Source organism: Phalacrocorax aristotelis, chromosome 5 (assembly GCF_949628215.1).
Source record: "Phalacrocorax aristotelis chromosome 5, bGulAri2.1, whole genome shotgun sequence".
Taxonomy (NCBI): Eukaryota; Metazoa; Chordata; class Aves; order Suliformes; family Phalacrocoracidae; genus Phalacrocorax; species Phalacrocorax aristotelis.
The window spans coordinates 14,259,797-14,287,302 of record NC_134280.1 but is presented as its reverse complement, the minus strand read 5'-3'; the positions used below and the strand labels follow the sequence as shown (position 1 = coordinate 14,287,302).

Sequence of the window (27,506 nt, the reverse complement as noted above, 5' to 3'; positions counted from 1 at the left end):
CCCCGGCTGCGAGCAAGCCCCGCAACCAAAATGGTGCGGCTGGCCGAGGGGAGGAGGGGAGGAGAGGGAGGATCCGGAGCGGTCCCCCGCTCCCGCGCCGAAAGGATGGGAAGGGTTTGATTTCTCTTTCTTTTTTCTTTTTTTAAGGGGGGGAGAGGGCGGAGGGAGAAAACAGACCCTACAGCCGGTTTTCCTCTTCTGTCGGGGCTTGAAAGCGCTCCAACGTCTTCCCTGCTGGCTGCTCAACTTCAGCCTGCGCGCGTGTGTGTGTGCATATATACATAAAAGTATGTATGTGTGTGTGTGCGCGCTGCGTCCCGCCGCCGGGACGGGCTGATGGGCAGCAGGAGCCGCCCCGCACCTCTCCAAACTGCCCCCAGCCCTCCTTCCCTCCCCTCCGCCCTCCCTCCATCCCTCCCGCCCTCCCTCCATCCCTCCATCCCGCCCCGCGGAGCAGCTCCGCGGCAGCAGCCCGGGAAAGCGCGGCGCCGCCGCCGGGATTCGCGGCAGCTTTTGGCGAGGAGCGGAGCGGGGGGGGAGCGGCACAAAAGGGAAGGACGGAGGGAAAGTCCCTCCCACGCCCCCCTCCCCCAAGTTTATGATGGGGGTCCGGAGGAGCAGCTCTGCTCCGCAGCAACCGCTCGCCTGCTGAAAACTTGCTGCTCCGCTTTTTGGGTAAAGTTGATGCTTATTGTGTCTTTTCATTGTGCTTTTTATTTTTTTTCCCCTCCTCTTCTCCTGCTTTTGTCGGAGGTGCCCTGCGCCGGGGTGGGCTGGAGGCTGGGAGTGGGGGGGGGGGGGTGGGTGTAAAAATTTTGCGAGGCGCTCTCCTCGCAGAAGCAGTGCCCGGGGGGGTCCCGTCTCGTGTTCCCACACCCCCCCTCCCCCGCAGGTGAGCGGGGCGGATGCGGCCACGCGTGTCTGTGTGTGTGTGTGTCTGATGTGTGCCCCCCTGGCCCAGACCCCGCCGGGACCGGCCTTTGCGCCGTGCCTCTACGGCCATTGTTTTTCCCGGGGGCTGTGGTGACAGTCGCAGCCCGGGGCCGCTGCGGGACCGCCTTGCCCCGGGTCCCGGAGGACAGCCGGGGTCCCCAAAGCCAGCAGGGAGTTTGTCTTTTTTTTTTTTAAAAATTAAGTTTCCCCCCTCGCCTTGCCAACCCCCCCGGGAGGGGCAATCTTTCGACAAGTATATTTGCTGAGGAATTTAAAAAATTCCCTACTGCAACTTGATCCCTGTGTGATGAGGAGCGGCTTGGAGAGACCCGGACTCCAATCCTATTAAGGACTTAGAGAGTTGAGAGTTTTTCCCCCGGACTCGGTGGCTTTAAAACAATCAGAGAGGCGGGGAGGGAGATGGGCTCATCTAGATGCCTTTTCTGCCTCAAGTGATTGCCATCATTTCCTGGGAAACCTGACTTTTCCAGCGCAGGGGCTTAGGATGGTGGATCAGTGGTCCTGCCGCTGGCCCTGCTGCCGGCTCTTCCGACGGTTACGGGATTTTTTAATATATACCTATTTTTTAATTTTTGTTTTGCTAACCTGGAGCCTGGGCTTCAGAACTTCCCGGGACGGGGCTGCGCCTCTGCCGCGGGTGCGGTGGCGGTGCGCGGTGCGCCCAAAGCCGTGCCCCCCCGGGCCGGCAGCGGGAGCGGGAGCGGGAGCGGGAGGAGCGCTCCCGGCTGAGCCAGGCTCGGTGCCGGTGCCCGGCTCGGCCTCCCGGTACACGCTTGCGAATGAGCAAATGTCCAGGCTGAGCCTTCCTTGTGCCTTCCTATAGATGCCCTCTATTTCATACAGCTCCAGGTACTGGAAACCTGTATGCCCACCTTTGTGCATATAGGTATTAGGACTTTATTGGAGTATCGTGTTTATATTTTTACAGCCATAGATAAAAGGACTAGTTGTAAAACTTTGTCCATCCCCTGCCAATCCCCCCCCCTTTTTTTTTTCTTCCAACTGAGGCTCTTGGGATGTACAAGAATTTGAAAGTAAACGTTTGACTAGCATGCTGCATAAAACAGCATTTAAACAAATATTGTATTGGCATGCACTGCAGAGTTGGTGCCAAAAAAGTAAAGTAAATAAGCCATGAAATTCAAAATATACAGAAGTGGAATAGACAGATTTGTTATAAGACTTGCTGATTTCATCTGTTTGTTCTAGCTACCTTGGTTTAAAAAAAAGGTTTGTGTTTTGTCAGGTTTTTTTTTTTTTTTTTTAGTTCTAAGCCTAATTCCCTTAACTTCACTAGAAAAGAAACTACATTCACCTGGAAAAGAGGATCCTGCTAAATAATTGTTTATGCTCCTGAGATGTTTGAAATGCACGGTAATTGCTGCATACAGCAGCTACAGTTGGTGAATTGGTTTGATTCAACTTTTCTGATGGGTGGATATGGTAATTTGTATCTTGGCTGGAACTTCAGGAAATGTTGACACCTGTCAAACTTTGAATTGCAATAAAAATGTCGTATTGAACGTTATTGCAAAGCTGACAACTTTTAAGAAGTGAATGAAATTCATTATGGCTTTTCCACTGTAAACAACTCTTAGAAATTTGTCATTTGATTGAAAACATGACCTATCTGTAGCACTGAAAAGTGCCTGATCCACTGCAGATGAACTGTTAGTCTACAGGTATGTGCATATCCAAGCCTCTGGTGTACGTTTGTGAAAGAACTAATCTTTAAAGCAAGGTGAGTAAGATGCACTTGATCTTGAATGTTGTTATTGCTTAAAGTATGTGACTTGAAGTGCCCAGAAATGCAACTGCTGTTCTTCAAAGACAAGCAAATCTTGAGGACTGTTTCCAACTTCCTTTCAACGTCTTTTTTCCAGTGTGTCAAAGGGGATGTATACAGATGGACAAATACTGTTTGTGTTAGGTCATTCATTTAGAGAAAAATTAGAACCATAGAAGAATTTGAACTAGATGCATATGCCAGTATAAATTTAGCGTAATTTCATTGAAGCCACTCCAATTTATACTTGTATAAAAAAACCCAGGACCTGACCTCAGATATCCAATACACAGCAGCCTGCATTCCCTAATCTCACACTGAACACTAAGTCACATTTAGAAAAGACAGCCTTTTTGTGGCATGTATATAATGATCAGGATTTTTGGCATTGTTTTGAAAACCACTTTAAACTTTTATGGCAAATAACCATTTTTGACTACGGTTTCTGTGATTCTAATGACCTTAAAGATTTATACCACAACTTCACTCTCAGTGAAATGTTTCTACAGAAGCTGTGCAGGCTCAGGGCTATCTGAACAGCTGTATAAGGGAGGGGTTATCTGATCGCTACAGCATTGTATAACTTGAAAATATGTTTTTCATGATCCTGATACTTTATTTCTGTTCAGAGAGTTTGACTTTTTCTAATGAGTTTTCCAGTCCCATGGCTCTCTTTTTTTTTTTTTGTTTAAGGATATGGTAGAGCATCTGACCTAATATCAATAGCATTATCCTCATTCTCTGCTTGTAAGTACGGAGGACACTTGGTTAACCGCCTCCCCCTGTTTTTGGTGGCCTACTGTAAGCCAGTTGTTTGCCCTGTAGTCTGAAAGGTACACAGATACTTCATGCTTTTGTACTCTGAGAAGTGCTCTGTTCGTAGTGAAGTTTCCAGTGCAGATTAGTGAAGGCGGTGGATTCAGTAAGCGGTCACCAAAATCTGTATGTATTTGTGCAGCAAACACCTATCTAGTGCTCCATCACAAAGCCTCCACTTAATAATCTGGCCAAGGATTTCAAGGCAGTGAGTTTTTTCAAAGAAGCTACTTAGGAACATTGGATGTGACTATAGCATCAAACTAATTAGTTGCCACTCCATTTCTATGAAGCTTCCAGGGCTTTATAGAAATGCGATATTTGCACTTCTCACTTGCTGCTGAGGCACTGAGGTTAAGCAGTCTCTGCTTTTTGTCTGCTTTTTACTGATGGGAAAGATTCCAGGGCATTGTTCAAAAGCTGTGCAACCCCCTAATATACCTGGGTAAATATTTTAAACAGTTGCACATTTGGACAACTTGCCACAAGGCATTAAGTGGTGTTGAGGGTTTGCTTCAGCTCTGTTCCCAGGACCCTTTTAAAGAAAACCAAAACAACATGAGGTATTTGGGAATTAATTAGAACAACACTAAATAAAATAATAGCAAGGAATGAATTGCAGTATGAATGATGATGAGAAGGCATTGTATTAGGTGGTAAATAATATATATGTGCCCACATGTCTCTATGGATATGTGCACACACATTATGTGTGTATGCATGTAATGCGTACAATTTTTGACCCCTGTATACAGCTGATTCTATATATGTGCATCTTCGAGAAATTAACTTCTATTTGGTGTACAAGTAATGAGAATTGGATCTTGCATGGCAATCTTGGTAGCTGAAGAGGCAGAATTGCAGGTTTGTCTTGTGAGCCAGTGACTGGATTGGAAATACTGGGTAATCAGGTCTAATTTTCTGCAGGCCAGCTCCAGTTGGAATTGAATGCATTAGATGTGTATAGTCCAGGAGAGGCCACAGAACTCTTCTTCATTCACACTTGCCTACTGTAAAACCACACCCTTTAACTTCTTGTAAACAAAACAAAAGCAAATACACAAAAGCTGAAATGCACCACACCAAGGGAACAGGAAAGTTGTCGTCCTGTAATTCGAAAGTTCAGAGCCGTAAAAGTTATTTGGGATTCGTGAATATTCAGTACCGCTGAAAAAGAGGCCGTGATGCCTGGAAGTGGTCACCCAAATTAGAAAACATTTGAAAATGGGGTCCTTCGGGCCCCTGTTGTAATGAGTGGAAGCATTTCTGGTACTGTCATGGGCATGGCTGCCCAAAGACATTAGTCACTGGTGGATCTTTTCTCATCGTTTCACAATTATTTGCGACTGGCAGTCACCTTTCTACAATTATAAATATGCCAAGAGGAAACAATACAAATTAGAACTGTAGGTACCAGGCTCTTTGTACTGGATGTATTTCTTTTTACTTTCTAAGTGTCCTTTTTCATATGAAAAGAGTTTAGCCGCTTTATCCTTATTCAAGCCTTTTCTTTTTGTATCTGCTGGGGAGAAAACCATTAATTTTAAGGAATGGTGAGAGTAAGCCTTAAGCTGTCTTTGACATTTTAGTTTAACTTGAATAGGTTAATTTTTTTTTTTTTTAAAGAAAACAAGTTGGTGGGAAGTGTGTTTTAACTGTGAGCGCCCGATTTCGATCATTAGCATAAGAAAAAAAGTTTTAGTGCATTTACTATTGTATTGAATGAAGAGTTCCAACAGTCAGGGAAAAGAAAGTAAAAGGCTGTAAAGAAATGATGGTCTATTCAGATTATTCAGCAGCCTGAAGCTCTGGTCATCTGCCTCTGAAATCTGTGATCGGGATATCACTTTTATCTTCCTGTGCCTTTCTCTCGCCTTTTTCACATGTTCACTTTTGTCAAGGTTTATTGATCACGTTTTCTTCTCTGCAAATCTGTGGAAAATTTAATGAACCAAAAACAACAGAGAAATAAAAGGAACTTTTTATTCATTAGCACTAGATTGAATTTTGTTCTATAGTCACTACCCTCTTGCCTCCCATGTGCGTCATTGTGTCACTCCTGCAGCACTTACAGTACATACAGTGGGGGTGGCTGCATTATTAATTCTCTTCCAGGGAAAAGTTTGTTTAATGTTGTGATCTCATGGCAGACCCAGCCCTGCTGCTTGTCTCTTCTTCTCTGCCCTCCTGACATTCAGATCCTTGACTGTGGTGCTTCTGCTGCTAAATACCTTAAAGTGTGTATTCCGCAGAGCATTTACCTCTTCAAGAATGAAATGTATTTGCTGCCTAGCAATTAAACCCAAATTTAAATGATTGCAGATTAGTAGTAGTTATTTACAACCCCGATTGTTTTGGTGCTATGATCCTTGTTCATTACACATCTGCTTTGCCATGGTGCTGCCCCAGAGCGCTTTGTGATGCAAATGCTTTTGTTAACTTACAAATAGTTTCAGTATCTAGATCATCTCAGGTGACATACTTAAGTCTCTTCTTTTTTCCCAGATGGACTTAAAAAGCTGTAATTAAATGCGGCTTCCAGTATGATTAAGCTTTGCTAACATTTTCCATGGAACGATTTACTTGAACTCTGGCACTTTCTGATCCTGTCACTGGAAGATTTTTCAATAAAGGCCCTTTTTAACATTAATTTCATTTCATTTAGTGCAGCTTGTAAGTGTAGGGAAATGAGTTAAAATGGAGCGTGTGTCTGCCTGAGAGATTTCTTGGGTGTTTCTTGATTCTAAAGAACTTCACTGCTATTCTCTGTTAAATGCTAAGGTGTAAATCCCAGGGGAAGGAAAACCACAGTTCTGTAGGATAGTCCCAAATACTCCTGAAATGAGTAGTACCATCAATGTTGATACTTCTAAGGGATGAGCTAAAAGTGACAAAAGGGCATCCCTACTTGAGCTTGTAATTTCAGCTGCAGTGATGGCACCTCTCTGACTACATCTGTTTTTCCGTGCACTGAGCGAGTCTCCGTTCTGTAGGAATACACAACTGCAGTCTTAAACTGCCTTTAAATCTAGAGCAAGGACTTTGTGTCCAGCAGAATGAACCCTGCTTGGAAAATCTGGGCTCCTGTTTAAGGAAAAAAAGAAATAAAAAAAGTCCTCTATCTCCTGTTAAATGTGGGATTTTACTGTAGATAATTCATTTAAATGAAACGGATGAAATCTCTCCAGAGGAGCATGCCTTCTCTGGGATGCTCTGCTGCACAGCAGAAGCCAGTGTGGGTCCAGCCCCTCGGTGATGAGCACTCTGCGGTCACAGTCCCTCACCCCTGCCATGAGGTGCCAAGTGGGGGACCACCTAGTCCTCCCCAGGATCTGCAAGGGATGGTCAACTGCACAGCTTAATTCCTGCAGTAGCAGTGGAAAAACTTCCAGTGTTACAAATGTAATTCAGATGAGTAGGAGATGCTGTAATATCACAGCGCTGTGGCTTATATCCATCACTGGGAGATTTAAATATCCAACCTTTGGAAGTTAAATCCATTTTTTCTTTAAATGTCCTATATATTTGGTGTTTATATTCCCTTGGAGCAAGTGGATCTCCTGGAAGTTGTCTAGCACTGTGTTAGGCAGTTTAAGTTACTAAAATTCATTGAAAAACCCTTGACAACATCCCACCAATTCTTGTTTTCAGGTTGGAAAGCAGCATCCCTAGCTAAAATCAGTATATCGCTCCTCTCCATACTGATCTGGGCAGTTCTGTTAGAGCTCCTTTTATCATGCCTTCTTTAAAAGCAAGTTCTGTTGATTGCGACAGTGTTAAAAGAGCATCAGTTCCCAACACCAAGATAGCTCCTTTTCAGAGCAACCCTCAGCAATGCCTCTTTGTGCAGTGGACAATGCAATAAGTCAGACAGGACTTTCTGAGCCACCTCTATAAGGAACTGTAAGGGCTACTGAAGTACACTTGTGTTAAGTTGAATTGATTGAAATTTAATGGCTGTTAGTAGCTATGAATGGTAATGATTTTCTAGAGTATGTTCACCATGCTTGACGTTAATAAATGGAGAGTGTGTATGTGTGATGCTAGTGTGTTATTCATTTTTAAAGATGCTTTCTCCCAGCCCTCTTTCCCATAATTTAGTTGTTTTGATGCATCAGAAAAAAAATCTTGGGCTTCGAAGAGCACGTACATCTTGTCAACATAATTTTGTGCTCTTGATTTTTATTTTTTCCAATTCCAACATAAATCAGACTACAATATAGTGAGAGTGATGAATTTGTTTTACATGCCATCATGAATTAATGTTATGCAAATAGAAGCTTTACAGGTGCCATGATTTACTTAATAATTTCAAGTTCTAATATTTAAGCTCATTCATTATGTTTGAGTAAAAAAAAAACCACAGCATGTTCATATTTTTAAATGTGAAAGGCGAGATTTGTGTGCATTTGCTGCGTGTATTTGCTGTGTAAGCACATTTGATGGCTAAGAAAGAATCAATCAGGGTATGCATTCGGCATCTTATTCCTGTAGATGTTACAGAGATATTTCAAAGAGAATAATCAAATATTTGTGCGTAAAGGGAAGATGATGCTGGTAAAACATCCTTCAAGGATATAAAGGAGCAGAAAACTGCCAAAGTAAAGTTTTTCGGCCTTTAAATATTGAGCAGAGCGGTGCGGTTTTGCTATGCAAAGTGGCCTTTATTTCATCCTGAACAGCTCGCTGCGAGCGGCTCCCAGACCTGTCGTCTTCACCATATGGTGAGAATGAGCCTAGGAGCTGGTGAGAGCTATAGGCATCCGTGGTCAAAGGTGAATGCGAATGTGATCGCAGGGTTTTCAGGCTTTGATATAATTTTTAGTGTGCTTCCCAAAGGCTAAGGACAAGGGGGAGAAAGTTTGACACATAAATACATCTTGAATCTCTGAAGATAAGAATAGATTTTGACTTTATTTCTCAAAAAATTGAGGTCACTGTGGTCTGATGACAGGCTGAAAGCCCATCATTCAATTTTTTTCTCTTTCTTACTTTTACTTTTTTTTTCCAAATGAACAGATAGAAGCTTATTTTTGATAGATTGTACACATTGAGTTACTGACAGCATATTCAGGTTTTGAAGTTTGTGGCCCCAGGGTCAAGGCTTAACATCAACATTCAGGCCTCCCTGCCCAGGTAGTAAGAATTTTACTGATTATGCCACAAAAGAACCAAACCTCTTAAATTTGATAATGGAGATGAATTAAAAGTGAAGCTTTAAAAAATGTGTTTGATCCATGCAACACACCCATGTATTTTCCGTGATTGCCACAGCCATTAGTCATGGGCAGAGACCCAAGAATTGGTCCTTGACCTCTTCAAGCCCCAGGGACCATTGGCCAGGGAGCAGAATGGTACTTAGGTTTTAGTAATCTTGACAACTTCTTCTTTTGCTCTGTGTGTTCTTGAAGAACTTGGAGGAAAAACTCATCCTGATGCACCATTCAAGCCAAGGATTTAGCTGGGTGTTAAAGGGCCTTTTGGGAAGTGGTGCACAGTGTAGATATCATGATCAAGTTAATTATGTTGCTTTGGCAACCACAGCTTTGGTATTTCCTGAGTACGGCTCGTTGATGGGGTCATGTTCCAATATCTGGCATGATCAACACTAAAACCTCCTGCAAAATCAGGTCAATTTTGTCAAAAAGTGGCAGAAAAAAGAGTTGGGGGATATTTCTGACAGTGTTAAAATTCATTGTTTTACAGGTTTTGTGTTGAAATAAGTTTTTATTTAGAATTTTAAATTATAATTCCATTATGGGAAATATAGTAGCAATACAATTGATTTTCCAGTAGTCTCCAAGTGATTGTTTTAAAATTACTTCTGTGGAGAAATTTAGTATTTGGGGTTTTGCTCCAATTCACAGTAAGTCAGATTTGGAAATCTTAAATTCCTTTGTAAACTGCAGTAACTGTATTCCTAACTTTGCTCTTTCCTTCTCAGAACTATAAGGGAACAAAGGGCTGAGCATAGTACATGTGCTACTGAGCCATGTCCACGCCTAATTTTTTTGCCTTTGATTTACGGTGTGTACTGTTGTGGTCTTTTCCCCATTTTTCTTTTTTTTTAAAGAAAAGGGAATGAAGGAGAAAACGTTGCGCATATTGGGGTTGCATTGTCTCAGCAAAGCCTGCACTTAACGACTGACCCTGCTGCAGCATTCTTAATCTCTATCTTCTGTCTGAGAAAATGTTCCTACTTCTGCATTTTACTCCAAGGCCTCTGGCAGAGCTTGCTAAAATTTAAACTATGTTTTGGACTTATTCTGAGAAATTCACTGGTACTGCATGAGGTGAGTTCATCCCTCTGGGACAAAGCACATGGGGGGAGGTGGGCGGTGAAAGGCAGGTCTGGATCTGTGTTGAGGGGACCGGGATGAAACAGGGCAGTGCTGGCAGCTGCTGGAGGTTGCACCGTTCTCCCAAGAGTGTGCAAGTTGAGGAATCCTCATTTGCTTTCCAGAGGGCATTTCCAGCCGTGCAGATGGCAGGGGGATCTTTGCCAAGGCATTCGTTTCCTTTAATCTCTTCTCAGGGTAGAGATACCCAAGAGCCAGACGCCATCCAAGCTGTTGAAGGTGGGAGATGAGCAGGGCTTTCTTGGTGGGGGGAACTCACTGGCAGTGAACCGGCGTCATTTTCTGCTGCTCATTCTGGGCTGGCCCATTTCAGTTCACCTTGGATACCTCCACACTGCCTGATGGTTTGGCAGGGAGGCACTGCCTCAGATTAGGCTGGAAGTATTTAGTGTGCTGGGTGCAGTCAGGTGATGATGTGCTCCAGCTTTCAGGCTGAAGGAAGGGGGCACAAAATAACTTGGGGCCCCTAGCCCCGGTTGTTTTGATGTCTCCCTCCTTTGCTGTTGAAGATACAACTTTGCAGCCTAAGGGGACCTCCTGGCTTCACCCCAGCCCCCCCTCCTGTTTCTACATGTGGAATAACCAGCACGTTCATGGGGTTTGCCAGGAGCAGATCTTCTCAGTGCAGTGTAGGACCTGCTGGCAAAGGTGAAGGCGGCGACCACTCAGGATGCCCTCTTCAAAGCGGCTTTTCCCTTCTGTTCTAGGCCGCTCTCTTCTCCTGGCATGGTGTGGCTGAGGGGCTGCCACCCTCGGGCTGGCTGGATGTTAGCTCTCCTGTAATGAAGTGAGAGCAGTTGTTTTTTTGTTCTTTTTTTCCTCCCTTTTGCTATGTGTTGTTAGTTGCTAGGATGAGGTCTGTGCTTCTCACGTGCCAAACAGCGTGCCTTCTGGGTGTACTAAATCACACATCCCAATGAACTTCTCGTGTAGGCTGGACCGGGAGCTGTTGGTGCAGCGGTTCAAACAAAGTGCAGTGCTGCAGGTTCTCTTTTGCTGGCTGATTACTTCAAATGTCACACCTCTCCTCAACTTAACATCTACACTATTTCAACATCTCATATGAGCTAATGGACTTTAGGCATCACCTGTTTCTCTCTCTCTCCCTGGAGGTTACAGATTTCCAGACACCCTTGAGATGGAGTTTTAAGGTCATCAGTGGCAGTTTCAGGTCACAGAACTGCAGCGCTCTGTCTTCTTGCCAGCTAATCAAATGACTAATTAGTTCTTATATTGCTGCTATCTTTTCCTTTAGCTTTGGTTCAGCTCTGCAGGGTGAAGCCTGCTAGGAGATGACATCTGAGAATTATTCGATTGGAAACTTAGAGGCAGATATGGTCAAGAGACTCCATATGAGCAATCGTTGCACTGTTGCCTGTGTTTGTCTGTGTACGTCAATTCACCCATGTATATTAAGGCATCTGCCTAAGCACAGTGTTTAGAAACAGCCTTCCTATAAGGTTTCCTATGATTATGGCAGTGAAGATACCAAATACACGGCTCTCTTAATTCCATTGAATTCGGGTTTTTTCGACAAGATTTTTTGTTGTTATTGTTAACAAAGGCAGCTGTGTACATATATTTTAGTTTATTTTAGTGTACATGCATTTTTGCAGCAGGGCACTCTATCGCGCACCCTCTGAAATGCTTACGAACAGGGACCTGGGCAGTGCAAATGTTTGTGTGTATCACAGCCACATTAACCCACTTTATTTCCCACTTTTCTCAGGTGTTGATGGCATCTGGTTGTGACAGATGCTTTCTGATACAGCCTTCAGATCAACATGCCTTTGGAGACATCAGTGCTCTGTGTTGGTACTTGCAGACTGCTGTATCCAAATACTCTTCTTTAATTGTCTTATTAAGTAGAGAATTAAGCTCTGTGCTTTGACTGTTTTGGTGCCAGTGATTCTTATTGCAGGCGTTGGCATGGCACCACGTTATGTTTTAAAGAGACAGCATCACTTTAATGATCACTTTAATCCGCTGAGAACAATGGCTGACAGAGAGTATGGTACGTAAAATCTGATTTTATGTTCTTCCCTTCAGACTATTAGGTGGGGGGTTTAGTTCAAATGCCTCTGATGATTTAAGAAATAAAAAGCAGAAAGTCTCACTGCTGCCAGACCACAGGCTCCTCAGCGCCAGACTCGCAGACGAATGTCACATGTTGCTGTATGTTTTGAAAGCATACCATGTGTTATTCTTTAGCTGTGTCAGTCCTCCCCCCAGCTATATCATCTTCTCCCTAGCCAATCTCACAGAAAAACTTCTAATGAAATAAACTTTCCTCTTCCTTCCCTCCTGTACAGACCCTGGGATGTGTTCCCCGGTACCTGCCACTCCATGCGAAGGTTTCTGCTTGCAAAACTGCAGAAGTGATTTTAACTTAACTTCATGTAACTCTGTCTCTCATGCTTTAAATCAGGCACTTTTGACACTGATATTGCAGCTTATGTTGTGTGTTAGGATCAAGAGCTCACAAATGACTAAACATATGGTTAAAACTTTTTTTTTTTGTGGAATATAATATGTTTCAGTTTAACTCAGCTGTGGGTCTAGATAACGAATGTTTGCCATTAGAATCATTGTGTTTCCAGAAACAATTTTTTACTCCTTCTTTTCTACTGTCTTGGATTAATGTTTCCTCTAGCTAATGACAGGACCGGACATGCAAACTAGATTAGAGCATAGTGTGAATAGTATGAGCTGAGAATGCTGGCATCTCACTTTATTGCCTACAAGGTTAAGCGGTTTACTGCAAGGTCTCGAGAATTAAACTGAAAGCAAACAGGCAAATTAATCCAGATCTCTCGGGTCCCTCCCATGGTGAGAGCGGCTCCCAGGGGATTTGCCTCTAAAATGTCCTTTGAACCCCCTCCTTGCCTATCCCCTAACCTGCAGTGGTACAGAGCTTTCCCACTGATGGCTAAATTGCATACAGATGGGAGGTCAGAGTCTGGCCACCCATTGGATACCTGGGTGTCACTCCGATAGTGTGACCATGGGATGCTGCTCCTCCTCCTGATCTGCGGTGCCAGGATGAACGTGGCAGAAGAATACATGGCAAGGGCAGCCCGGCACTACGGCTGCTATGGGTGGTAAAGGCTGCTTTGCATTAGAGCTGCTCCCCAGGGCTGCCTTCCATAGGAGGTCTGCTCCTGATTTCAGCAGGGGCAGGAGGCAGCCAGCTCTTTTTCTCGACATCTCTGTTAAGTTCACTGCGCCAAAAAAAAACGTGACTTGGGAAAGCCTGCTGCTTGGGTTTCTGCAGAAAAGAATACTTGAGTTGGTCTGGCGGTAGGACTTCAGATCACATCTCTGATAAGCAAGAAACTGTTGTGGAGTTATGCTAAAATAAAGGATAGATGGTGAGGGCTGGGAAGACCAGAGCAGCCAGTGTCAGGGATCATGCATGCATACCTATGTGTGCTAGCTGTAGGTAGGTTCTAGACCTCTGCTGAAAATTCAACATATTTCATTGATATTCTTTCTATTTTTTTTTTTTTAATTTTTTTTTTTTAAACACTGCCATGAGTGGGATTTGTGCAAGCGCCTGCATCCAGCCGTACCTTGTAATTGTAGGTGGTGCTTTTGCCAGCCTGGGACCTTAGATGCTGGGTATGGCAACTGATGTCCCAGTTTGCAACCATACTGGCCATATTGGGGACTGGATGGGTCTGCACATTTATTCTACTCAGCAGCTTAGATTTGAATCCATGTTGAAAGGCTGGATCCCAGCCTGTGTCTTGGGTGTTGTGCTTGGAGTTCTCTCTCCAGTAGAAATGAATGATTTATTGGTTTTCTATGAAAACCAGACAATAATAGAAAGTTTGTTTCACATTTAGGTGTAATTATGAGTGCGATGCTTGAATGGTGAGGTATGCAGTGTTCAGAAAAAAAGGTGGCACCATCCCATGCCAGTGCAGGGTTGCCACCAGGCCGATCAGTCTGGCAAGTCCCAATGTGACCGGGTACCTCCTTCCTCACCAGTTCCTCATGTTTATTGGGGAACTGCAGTGCTCAAATTGGGCTCAGCAACCAGCTGTGTTGTAGTGGCAGAAATACTGCTGGGACACAGCAAGTGACCATGCTGGGCCCACCAGCCTAAGGGAGAGCAAGTGCTGTGTCCTACCTGGTTGAAATATTTAGCCCATGCCTATGGGGAGGAAGAGGAAGATCCTCATCTCCCACCAAGGATATTACAGTGGAGACTGTTAGAGAACAGGGGGAAGATTGGGCTACAGTGGGGTGGAAGGACCACATGGTATCAAGGTAAAAAGGCAGCAGAAAACCATGAGAAAGCAGGTGTAATGATGTCTCTACTCAAAAAACAACTTGTTAAATTTTAAGTGACTTTTTTCTGTTCAGGAGTTTTGTTGGTTGCAGCAAGGCTTTAACACTGCTTGATCTTAGGCTAGTGCTGCTCACTGAGACAAGGTAGGGGGGGAATTTGGGCCATATTTGGAGCTAGGCCAGAGTTTGTTCTATGAATAAAAGATCTATCGAAGGAAGTATTTTAGCCTGTCAGGGTACAGTTTTCTAAATGTGCAGTGAGGTGGCACTGGTTGCCTTTCTCAGTAGTTTGAAGGGTTCTCAAGAAAGCATTCCTGTCTGCTGCCATCCAAATGTAGCCTTCATCCCTCAGGAGAGCTTGTGGAGGAAGGTGGAGGGTACAGTTCCAAGGCACCTGGAGTCCTCAGAGATACAGTTTTAAGATAAGGAGTTGGAGCAGAAAACTGGTTGCCTACATCTGGCAGCAGAGTTGGATGAGGAGTCAGTGCAGCTGCTGTTAATGCTAACCCACCTTTTAGCATCTCATGAGATGGTTTTGAGCTCTCTGGAGACATTAACAGTGCTTTCCCAAACATTTCTGTTCCCTGAAGAGACCCTAAGTTGCAATGTTGCAGGCTGCCCTCTCCTCTCTGCTGCCCTGAGCTGCCGTGGGTAAGGGTGTTGGTAGGGCCATTTGGAGCATGTTTGCAACAGCAAAGGTATGAAGCCCTGAATCAGTATCTAATACATCTTTCTAGAGGCAGAAGAATGGGTGACCAAGTGTTTTCACGATAGGCATATGCAAGAGGGTATCTTGACTTAGTCCCTTGGAAATACTGGTAAATGTTGTAGCTCTGGCACCCTCATCAAGGAAGCATGGCTGATTTTTCTAACACAGGTTCAGAATCACAGAATGGTAGGGGCTGGAATGGGCCTATGGAGATCATCTCATCCACCCCACTGCTTGAGCAGGCACACCTAGAGCAGGTGGCACAGGAACACATCCAGGCGGGTTTTCAATATTTCCAGGGAAGGAGACTCCACAACCTCCCTGGGCAGCCTGTGCCACTGCTCTGACGCCATCCTGGTAAAGAAGTTTTTCTTCATATTGAGGTGGCACTTCCTCTGTTCCAACTTGTGCCCATCACCCCTTGTCCTGTTGTTGGATGCCACTGAAAAGTGTCTGGCCCCATGCTCTTGACACCCACCCTTTAAATATTTATAAACATTGAGAAGATCCCCCCTCAGTCTTCTCCAGGTTAAACAAACCCAGGTGTCTCAGCCTTTCCTCATAAGGGAGATGCTCCAGTCCCCTGATCACCTTCGTAGCTCTCCAGTGGACTCTCTCCAGTAGTTCCCTGTCTTTCTTGAACTGGGGAGCCCAAAACTGGACACAGTACTCCAAATGTGGTCTCACTAGGGCAGAGTAGAGGGGGAGGATAACCTCTCTCCACCTGCTGGCCACACTCCTTTCTATGCACCCCAGGATACTGTTGGCCTTCTTGGCCACAAGGGCACATTGCTGTCTCAGGGTCACCTCGCTGTCCACCAGTACTCCCGGGTCCTTCTTAGCAGAGCACTTTCCAGTAGTTCAGCCCCCAGCCTGTACTGGTGCATGGGGTTGTTCCTCCCCAGGTGCAGGATCTTGCAGTTGCTCTTACTGAATTTCATGAAGTTCCCCTTGGCCCAGCTCTCCAGCCTGTCACGGTCTCGTTGGATGTCAGCACAGCCTTCTGGTGTATCAGCTGCTCCTCCCATTTTTGTATCATCTGCAAATTTGCTGAGGGTACACTCTGTCCCCTCGTCCAGGTCATCAATGAATATATTAAACAGGACTGGACCCAGCACAGACCCCTGGGGAAGACTGCTAGTGACAGGCCTCCATCCAGACTCTGTGCCATTGATAATGACCCTGTAAGCACTGCCATTCATCCAGTTCTCAACCCACCTCATTGTCCATGCATCTAACCCACACTACCTAAGCTTGTCCGTGAGGATGTTATGGCAGACAGTGTTGAATGCCTTACTGAAGTCGAGATAAACAACATGCAATGCTCTCCCTTCATCTATCCAGCCAGTCACGCCATCATAGAAGGCTATCAGGTTGTCAACCATGATCTCCCCTTGGTGAATCCATGTTGACTAGTTCTGATAACTTTCTTGTCCTCTGCATGCCTGGAGATGACCTCCAGAACAAACTGTTGCATCACCTTTCCAGGGATGGAGGTGGGGCTGACTGGCCTATAGTTTTCTAGGTCCTCCTTTTGAGGAAAAACTCATGAGTTAAGTCTGCTTTGTGACATCAAGTGTGACCGAGACAGCTTTCTTCCTGTCCATAAGTGTTATTGTTTCCCCCCCACGTGGACATCTGTGACCTGTTTGGGCTGATGTAAATAAGGAGCTGTGCCTTGAAACCATCCAGAGGTTGTGCTAGAGCAGGATGGCCATTTACCCTACAGCCCTCCATAGACAACAAGTTCTGCAGTGTGCCTTGTCTGCATACAAGTAGGCAGGGGCTGTTCAAGGTAGCTGCTATGAACCAGATATCTCCACCAGGTTTGGGACTTGCATTGCAGTGACAGACTTTTCCTTTGTAATGTTGTCATGGTGGCACATGAGAGGTTACCTGAACCCAATCGCCTTGATTTATGAAAGAGGTCATTGTAAATTCGGTTATTTCCCATGGGACTCCTCAGAAAGCAACACTTCCTCTGCCCTTTCCTTTTCTGAGAGAACCTTTCCTGTGGTCTGCAATGATCACCTTATCTTTCAGGGTGTTTGTGGGACACCTGTTATGGCTCTGGTTAGTAGCAATGCCTGTGTGGATTATTTTAGGCAGAAGAACTATTGCATTATTATGTGGGAAGTTCATAGACATTTTAAATCTATTTTTTTTAGGGAGCCCTTTGCCTTAAATTCATTCATTCTTCTTCAGTGGAAGGGCCAATGCCCTATAGAGGAGAAGGCTGGAATGTGAAATTAGCAGCACTCTGCTCTGGTAGGCCTGTGGGCTAGTGCAAAAGCACTTCTAGCTCACAGCCAGTTATGGCATATGCTGCCTCTTGGCTCACATGTAGTTAAGGGACATTAAGGACACCTGAAAAGACAGGTTCTCAGATAACCTGCTGGGAGCTGGGGTAAATACCACTGGAGAAAAAGGGACGTAAGACACCAAACCTGGAGGAAACCAGTCTTCATTAGTTCTGCAACCCGTCGGACAACTTGCGTTCTTTTATTAACTTTTTATTACGGCAAAAGTGACTAGAATAAAAATAGTCTATGTGCCAAGGGGATAAACAGTGAATTAAAAGGATTAAGGTCTGAACATTTTATTGCTTTTAGAAAGACGTTGTTAGATTTACTAGCTTAAGTTAAATTCACATGGCTGAATTACTTCTTAACTTAGTAATGAGTTTTGTGGGGGAAAAAACATCTGTTTAGGTGTTTTAGAAGGACTTAATCCAGAATACATCATAATTCTTTAGGCCATTATGGAAGAGTAGGGCAGCTCTCCTTTCTGAACAGATGCTGACTGGGCATTTGAGTCTTCTTTTGGAAGTCAGTGCGACTCACACATTGTGTAGCAACCCCAGCAGGTAAGACAGCAAGGGAACTATTCCCAATGCTGTGTTAGTTATACTGCCAACTGCGATATTTGAGATTATTTCAGTTTTTTTTTTTTAAACTCTTGGGACATTTTAAGATAATTTGGCATTTTTGAACATGTAAAAGCCCTTTGTTTTCTGAAGATAGCTCAAGGCAAACTGACGACTGACAATGGCAGTAGCAGTTCTGTTTGAGGTCACCTGCAATAAGCTTTTCTCCCAATACATGGTGACATAGTCAAGTCCAGTAAATAACTGACATGCTCCTGCCCTTTATAGGGTTCGGGGTTGCTGGAGGTGTGTGAGTTGGTTTCTTCTGAATCCACAGTGCTTGTGTGTGGTTTCTTTCCCCCCGCCGTCCCAGCTCCTCACACAGCACACTTGCATGTTGGACAGAGTCCAAATTTCCTCCCTCCTGGGGATTCCTTTGCTGTTAATTTAAGTGACGGCAAATGCAAACTTCTTGCCAGAGCTTGCTGTGTGTTTTTGGATGCTTTTTTTAGCTGTTCCCTGAGGGGTCAGCTTTTGTCCTTCCCCGCCATACTTTCTGCTGTAGGGAGAGAGGCCATGAGCTGGAGCTGATAGGTCCCACATGGCTTTGAATGTGTCCCTGTCGTGGCTTCAGTACCTAAGTGTCTGTCACAGATTTTGAAGACTTTTGCTTTGTTGTTGTCTATACAAAGCTGGGCTTATTATCACGTTATTATAACGTGACTGTTATATGTAATCTTTTTCTTAATAGCAGAATGAATCATTCATGTCTGTAATATAGTGTGTCTAAGTTCCTGTTAGATGGTTGTCTGCAGCACTGTATCATGATGATTTTAGATGCTGAATGGAAATTAAAATTAGGGGAAAAAAGACTTTTTAATAGGTATGTAAAATAGCTTTTCTCTTCAGAAGTCATGTGGTGAAGACATGGTGTTAATGTGAGACAGAATGAATGTGTTGAAGATAGGCAAGTGCCCATCTGCTCTAAGTCCGAAATGAAGATTAACAGGATGTCTTCTTGAACTGGGATGAGCAGATAGATCAGACCATGATCTGGAAAAGTGCTCAGTCGCCAGCGCCTCCTTCCAGGTATACAAGCAGTAGCCAGGAATGTGGGCTTGCTGGGAAAGCTGGAGGATAGCTCTTCTGTTTGAAGTCATCTGTGCCTTTGCTCACTCCCTCCGAGGGGACTGCCCTTGTCACCAGAGGGGGTTTCGGCGCCTGTCCCAGTGCCGAGCTCTGCTGCCCAGGGTTATTCTCCCAGGCCTTTGTCCTGCTGCGAGGCTTGTGCTTGCACAGCCGAGAGCCAGCTCAGTTGTTGTTTTACCCTGCATCCGCTATTTTCCGCAGTCCTTTTCTTATTTGTCCAGGAAATTTTGTTGGAGGAACCATGCAGCAGGATGTGTTCACAGGACGGGGAAGAACAGTGCTGGCTTTATGAAGACGCAGGTGTTGGAGGAATGTTGTCTGTTTATGCTTCATTTTGTACTGGGCTTCCACGAGGTGCTGCACTTTCTGTGACCACTCAGGCCATTTTTAAAAGCATTGTATTTGGCTTAGCACAGAGGTATAGAACCCCAGTCAGTGCATAGGTGGGGAGGCCCTGGTACAGTGTCCCCTCTCCTGATGGATTGAAAGTCTCTCTTGGTAGCCGTGGTGCATAGAAATGCTTTGTGATGGCACCTGGTAGGGAAGTGGAAATTATGGTGAAGGAGTGCTCCATCATGGCCTCCTGGATGGAGGGATAAACCCTTGAGGCTGGGAGCAGTGTGGCAGGCAGACTTGGCATTTGGTGAAGTTACCAGGTGACTTGTGGAGAGCACACAAGCAGCAGCACAGCACCTCAAAATGGAATTAAAGTAAGAAAACCACCTAGACTATCTCGGGGAAAAATAGAGAAGCAGACACCTAGGAAGAAGCATCTACTGGATACCAAGGTCCTCAAGAATCAATTGCCGACTATGAAGAGGCTGCAAATTTGCTGCTTTTGGTAACCTAAAAAGACCCAAAGAGGGTTTGGGTGCTTGTCCTGCAGTGAGGAGGCAGCTGGGACTGAAGAAGTAGCACTGGTAACCGCAGGAAGCATAATGCATTCAGGTCTGCTTCACTCCATTACAACAGAGATTGACAAATTGGAAAGAGTTCAGGAGGAAAAAAAAAAGTAACAAGAGAGCTTGAGGGATTGACTTATGAGAGAAGACCGAAAGAGCTGAATATGGATAACTTGGCTAAAGGATGACAAATGGGGTGGTAGAGAGATAAATCTACAAATATCTGAAGGGTGTAAACACCAAGGCTATGAAGAATTATTTAGAGTGGTACAATGGGGTGTAACTAGAAGTAATGGGATGAAATTTAAGAGAAGGCAAATTTCAGTTGAATAATGGGAGAAGCTTTTTGACAGTGTGATGTATTATGCCATGGGATACTCTTCCAGCAGTAGTCCTATTGCTCACTATTTAGGACACAACCCTGTTTATTAAGAAGCCAGAGTTTTCCAGAGTCTTTATTAAGAATATTTTCGAATAGTGCCTTTTGTTTTTTATGTATTTGATGCGGAGGCATGCAAGCTGTACACCAAAACTGCCATGCCCCCCTACACATGGACTGTGTCTAGGTGTGACACAGCAGCTCTTGGTATCATGGCAGTGGAGGAGAGGGCACAGGTCCAAGCAGCCCCTTGAGCTGCAGCTCAGCTCAGACGGCCCTGCTGGCATGGAAAGTTCAGCTGGGTCGGTGGTATCCACTCTTTGATCAGGACCTTCTTTTACCTCCCGCACTTCTCCCCATCCGGGTGTTGCAGTATTACCGTTTGGGGGTTAGTTCAGTTATGGTCTCTGGAATAGACATCAAAGTTACACTGCAGCTCTGTGTAAAAACCAAGAAATATCCCACTTTGCTTCAAAGAAATCAGGACAAACAAGATCCCATTGATGCATACAGTCTATGGTCTTATATAAATCTATAATACTGTACCTTAACTTTTTCTTTAGAAACTCCCATTTCTTCTCCTGCTTTTCACTTCACTTGAAATGCAAACTAAGGTCAAAGGATCACTTTCCTACTGGCAGAATACACTGCATTGTCTGACATTTTAAAATGTCCTCCACAGTAACTGAGGAAAGGTTCATTTCTTTACCCTCTATGTTTAAGAGTGACTCTCTTGAACGCATTTTGCTTTTCCTTATCTTGAAAGGCTAAATTAGAAAATTAGGTAAACTAGCTGTGTAAATCAAGTTAGAGCATCTCAACTAAAATGGTAGTTTATCTTCAGCATGGGGAAGATGCCAGATTCATGTAATTAAAGAAACAAATGCAGCTGTAGCACTTAACATACACTGGCAACTCAGCCTTTCTGTTGAAGAGAGGGAGGACAGAAAACTTTAAAGCATTGGCATGCTTGGAGCATAAATGAGACAAGAGCTGCAAGTGTCTTTTATAATTGTTCTTAAATGTGTTTTGTATTGCTTGTGCTGTCCCTGAAGAGGTCTATTTCTGTATGCTTCAGGGAAATTTCTGAATTATATCTTCTTTCAGTCTGTGGGAAGAAAGAACCGCTGAAGTGTTTCATTCTCCTCTGGATGGGGATGAATATTTTCTTTGCTGAAAAATGCAGTTTTGGACTCATTAGAACTGGATTAATTTGGTGAATGCTTTTGTAGGGAATTTTATATGTGTGGAAATGTCAAAACAATTGTGTCTTCATTGCAGCCATTTCTTTCACTGAGGGCTGTGGTGAGAGCACATTTCTGGATAGGAGAGCTTTTCTTTGAACTACTTTTCATATCCAGATCAAGGGTGGATATGTGCTCAGACCCCCTCGCCTCAGGAGAGCAGTGTAACCACTAAGCTACCTCAAGTTTGCCACCTTCATCTAAGTGGTTTCCATTCAGCAGAAATAAATCATTTATGTCAGTATGACTCTAGAATTATTTTTTAAAACTGTTTGGTTTCAATACTGTGCTGCAGTATCAATTATTCTCTGTACCTTATTTCTGAGGCCACTTTAGAAAGGAATTTTAATTATGCAGCTGGGGGTCACTAATAGCATTTGCAGGAGATATCACTGGTTTGTGGGTTTGTTTGGGATTTTTTTCTGGAGTTTGATTAATGATACTTTTGCACCTCTGTTAGTAGACTTGGGCCCTACCCACTTGCAAGGCAGACTTTCTAGCCATCCACTCCACATGAAGAGGATGGGGCAAATGCGGTCAGGTTTCTTTTAACTGCTGTTTCAAAGTCCTCTGAACCCCATTAGTGAAGTATGTCTTGGCAAAGCCATGGCCTGGAGCACACTGAGGGAAGTGTTTGGGGTTCATGAATAAAGGCTTGTGGGAAAGGGCACCTCAGAATAAACTACAGCAAGTTTTGCCGTCACCATAGCAGTGGAGGGCACTTTCTTTAGTGATGGAGGTCTTGGAACACCCTTGCAAAATTTCAATGTGTGCCTGCAGCTTCCTGCCCTTCCTCTACTCCCTTGCAGGTGTGCCTGTACCACTCAGTTCCCAGGCTGGTATTTTAGAGCTAATCCTTCACAGCAGGGCTGGATTATGACCTGGTACATTTGGAGTATTTCCATCTTGTTGTTTTAGGTTGATAATCTGCAACTGAAGGGCCAGGGAGTTGGTTGGGAGCCATGAAGTCCCAGCAGGAGCTGCAGAAGTTCAGCTCCCAGAGGCCCAGCTTGCAAGAGCCAACCTGTGCAGTGTGGCAGATTATAAGGTGCAGAAAGTATACTTTCATCAGTATAAGAAAGAAAAAATGTTGCCCTCTCTCCTTATCTGCTGAGGGCAATGAAAAATCTGGAGCTAGCTTGTGCAGTGAAAGGATTAATTTGCTAACGGTGTTGGACCTGTGTGGATGTTTGATTAATAAAGGAGTAGTTTATCTTCTTACACTTCCCCATAGCAACTGCAAAAGAGTTTCAGATGTGCATTGCCTTTCCTGCTCTCCTTCTACTGTGAAACAGATGTTTTCCTGACTGCCCCTCAAAAGGACAGACCACCACCCAAACCCATCTTCTGGCAGGACATGAAGAGAAATCCAAATAGAGGGAGTCAGCCTGAGTGCAAGGAACCCACCTTTCTTTTTCTTTTGTCACATGGGAGAACACATATGTGCGTGTATGAAAGCCGCACTGTGGAATCAGATTATTTTGACTTGAAATACACTATTCATTTTCTTTAGCAGCATTTAAAAGCTGGAGGGGTTTTAGCTAATTGTACTGGAGGGTTGCACAGTTCCTCGCTGCCTTGTGTCTTTTCCTGCACTTTTACCTTCCATTTCTCCCATACTAGTGCCCTGTCTTGATTTCCTGCAATTCCTGCTCGTCGGCCCAGCACTGAGGGCCTCTGAGAGAAAATGTTTATAATGTTCATTTAGCTTTCGGTGAAATCTCTTCCAACTTTCAAAGAAAGCTCTTTAGTTTGATCTGCACAGATGTGAACTTTCAATAGAAGAAATGCCCTGGATTCAACTAATGGCTTCAGGAGTCCAAGTGCTGCTGATATCCTATAGTTCCATGTCTTTGTAAGTCCATGTAAAAACTGTGTGCTACCTTGGATTTTGAGTTTAAGCATTCCACAAGAGTGTATTTAGGCCTTCTATACTCACAGCATATACTAACAGTACCTATTTTTGTTTATGTATAAATAAGATATCTCTCCGCAAGATCCGTTGGAGGCCAAGATTGGGGTTTAAACAGGAATAAATAAGAATGGAAGAGTTATTCTGTCATAAGGTGCATTGTGTCAACAGAAGTTTATTTTATTTACTTGTTAGAGTAGGAGGTGCTCTGACTTGTTACAGTTTGTTATTGCTTTCCATTTTGTTGGGTGCTAACATGGCTTTCAGGCACTTTTGCTTTCCCAGGAAAAAAAACTATATCAGCATCTTTTTACAGTTATTTTCCTTGGCTAAATTTAATACTTTATTTGTTAGCTGCCATAGACTATAGATGAACTAGCTGATCATTGCAGGTACATAATTCACTCATTTACTTTGCACATTTATTAGAAAAATTGTGGAGATAACACCAGCCATAGGTGATGGAAGTTTTTCCCTTGTTACGTTCTCATTTCACAGGAAATCCAGATCAGTAGTGACTGAAGGTTGTGATAACTAAGGGCTGTTTTCTCTGCCCATCAATACTCACAAAAGTACTTTCCAGCCACACTTATTATAATGCTTTAAAAAAAAAAAAAGCCTGAGCATTATTATGCCACATGCATGTGTTAAGATGCTGCATCACAGATGAACAGTTGCAGGTATCGGGACACCTGATAATAGTGTTTGGGAATGGGGACCTGTGGCTCCCTGTCCTGGGAATTGGACTGCTGCTTCACATCACTGTGTGTGTCAAGTTTCCTTTGAGGTCAGATTCTTAGTGAGTGATGGTCCCCACCTATGTCCCACCACGCCCTGCAGAACTTGGAGGCACATGTCTCTTAAGGTCTCGGCCACCTGCCAGCATTGCGGGATACTCTATTCTAATGCAGAACAAATTTCCCAGGATTTATTGGGATGTCCAGAGAAATCAGCTGTCTTTGCAGTATGTCCACCCTGGATGAATGATTTCTTGTCACTTTTCTCTGACAAGACAGGAAACTGAGCGGCCATGACTCTGAGCTGTGTCCTCAGCATCTCTCGTGAGGGCCAGGAGGAAAGGGCAGCGCTGGAGCTGGGCTCCTTCGGTCTGTGCAGCTCCAGCACCTCTAAGTTGGCATCAGATAAACGAGTGCTAAGGCAGGTTTAGCAGTGTCCTAGCAGCTCACTGACAAGGTCATGCAGCCTAGTACTGGGATGCACTGGACTGGACAGCCCTAGCCTGGAGGTGTCCAACATGCTCCATTCACAGGACAGATGTGTCTGCAAATGACTTCCAGAGCTGCCAGGCTGGGTACTTTCACCAGGGTAAAACTCCCTCGAAAATGTAGAAATGAAGGTGACATAATTAGGAACCAACCAGTGCTGGTGCCCTGAATAGGTCATCCTTTGTTATGGTTTATATCAATGAATCCTGATAGAAGTTGTAGGGGGCTGTGTGAGTGTATATGAGCAGGGAGAAGAGGAAAGAACTGCCAGTATTGATCAAACTGGACCTTAAACTCTGGATTGTGTTGAGCCAGAATGACTTAATTGTATATATTTCACATGCACTGAAAAGCAATGTGGGACTTGGGTAGATCATGCATCTAAGTGCTGCTTGGGATGATTGAGAGCTGCTGAACTTAGATTTTAGATTTTAGGTTTTAGATCTTGGAGATGTGGTTCAGACACAGAACTGTGCTGGTGTCCCTAAACTTTCCTGGTTTTGAACAATATTTTTCTAGCTGAGGTTTTGGAAGTACGAAGCCTGAAGCCAGCTTAAGGAAACTTTATGATGTGAAAATTAAGTTTTCTCTAGTAAGCTGCAGTTTGTCAAAACAACAGCACACATTCCAGTTGGGCTACAATTTGGCAGGATGCAAAGATTTCATCTCTCCCTTTGAATATCCGAAGAAAATGGAAACCTGGCATCTTTGTGCTGCATGGATTTCTACACATCCCTTTCAACAGCTGGGATAAGCTACTCTGCTTTATCACACATTTCCCTTGTGTTAGAATCACCACCTTCTCTCCAGGCAGTTCACATGCAGGATTCTTCAGTCTTTGGAAGCTTGTGTGTTTGGCTAAGGGGGACAAAAAAAGGTTGTAAAGGGACTTGCCCAAGTATAAGATGGATCTTAAATTTGGTTGTCTGACAAGAAAGGAATTGTCATATAATTGGAGCTGGTGTTAACTGATATTTATGCTTTTGGGGGAAATATTTTGAGAAAATTCACTCTGTTTCCCAACAAAGCTCTTAAAAGTGTCTTACGGAAAGGAAATTCCATACTTCCCCCTCCCCCCCACCCCGGAAGCAAAAAAAAGAACTGGTTTTAGCCAATTATTCCAAAAAGAAAGAGAGCAGCTGTCTCTCCTGACTCCAGAGCAGGGGGCTTAAAGCCCCCCTAAGCTTCATGTAGAGCTTGGACTCATGGAGCTCACAAGCTTTCTGCTCCTGCCAGCATCCTGGGATGGGTGTCCAGGGTCCCAGCTGCAGAAGGCAGCCCATGAAGTGGGGCTGCCTGGGAATGGCAGAAGCTGGAGGCTTCCACTGTCTGCTCAGACAGTTGGTGAGAAATTAGGCGGTTTTCTGACCCACCCCACCAACCATTAGCTTGAGCTGATGCAGAGCCACCAGCATTTCCAGTGTAGACAACCTGATGCTTTCCATTGAAAACCTCTTGTGACTGGAGGCTCATGACCTCCATTATGTGTGTGTTGGTGCATATACGATATGTAACATATTGCTAATAAGGATGTGTAAAGCCATTAAGATTTGGACTCTTGCTGGAGCAAACCTCAGTTGGGGAAGCTGCTCGGAAGGTTGTTGTTTGGATTGGAGGTGACCAGGTGGTTGTCAGCAGGAGGTCAATAAACCAGAATTGTCCAAGTTATTCCCTTTCTGCTTTGCGACCTCGGTATTTTAGAGCTTTCCCCTTTATGAAACTCGCCCCTGTATGAATTTACTCACAGCTGTAAGAACGATTTAGTTCCACTCACTAGTGATGAAGCAAAGGTACATAATAAAAAAGAAAGGATAATACATCACCTAATGTATTTTGTTCCTGGGCTTGATGCATACAGGGCCCTTTAAAGTATTAGTTGTTTCCAGATATAGTAGACGTACTGTTGTGTGTTTTGGAAAACTAACTGTCTAAGTAATAGGAGACCTCAGCCATACGCTCCATTATTAAATCTTTGCTAAGAAGTGTGGAGAAACTGGTTTGCTCTGTGTGTTTGTGTGAATTATGAGCTGTGCAGATCAACGAAGTGCAAATTAGCAGTCCTTTACCGTCCTGTCATATCTTGACTCACAATAACAGAGTTCAGAAGTTCATTGCTTGGGGGAGGCAAAAAAAAAAAAAATTAAGAAAGTTTGCTCTGACTTACTTGTACTTTTATGAAGACTGTCTGGAGCTGAATAACCCCTGGTGAACTTGTATCCTCCACCCCAGCTGCAGCCTTTCAGCTCCAACAAAGACCACTCACTAAATCCAGGAAATAGAGCGGCGCGTGGGTGAGTGACTGACTCCACATTCACACCCTGCCTGCTGTCCAGCGGGAAAGCCGCTCCTCCCTGGCTGTTGCACTCGGAGCCTGCAAGCAAAACCCTCTGCATGTGTGTGTGGAAAAAGTAATTCTTTACCATCCACAGAAAACTGCACTTTCCATTGAGTTTTTCCAGCAGTGCAGCATTTTAGAAACCACAAAAGAACTCTGGGCTGCAGGATTTTTATTCTTTGCATACCTCACTGCACAAAAAAGGGGCACCAAATGTTTTTCTGGAAGCAGGATTTCCAGCCATGAGCAACAATTTAGAAGGGTGAGAATATCAGTTTTCAAGAATGTTTCATTTGGAAAACTTTGAGATATACTTGAGACACCACGGATCTGTTTCCTTCGCTTTGATTACTCTGCTTCCATACACATTTATCCACTGGCTGTTGTTCTTTTACCCTCCAAAAATCTGTTTTGATGCCTTAAACATCATCATCTTTGTTATGCTAACGCGGGAGATGGAGCAGCATGCAGAGAGAGAGATAAAAGCAGTGTTGTTTTATGAATCCTACGCAGTGTACTTTGCAGGAACTTTTAAAATACTTTGCACAGTGCTCCTTAGTGGGATAAATGTTC

At 44.2% G+C, this 27,506-nt stretch overlaps 1 protein-coding gene across 2 annotated transcripts in view; it reads left to right on the top strand.

Moving 5' to 3' along the window:
• The first annotated feature begins 420 nt into the window (after positions 1-420).
• GLI2 (GLI family zinc finger 2) overlaps positions 421-27,506 on the top strand; it is a 205,431-nt gene continuing 178,345 nt past the window's right edge. For both annotated transcript variants that reach the window (XM_075093060.1, XM_075093059.1), the window contains exon 1: positions 421-675. The gene's annotated coding sequence lies outside the window, so the exon portion shown is untranslated. The remainder of the gene's footprint in view (positions 676-27,506) is intronic.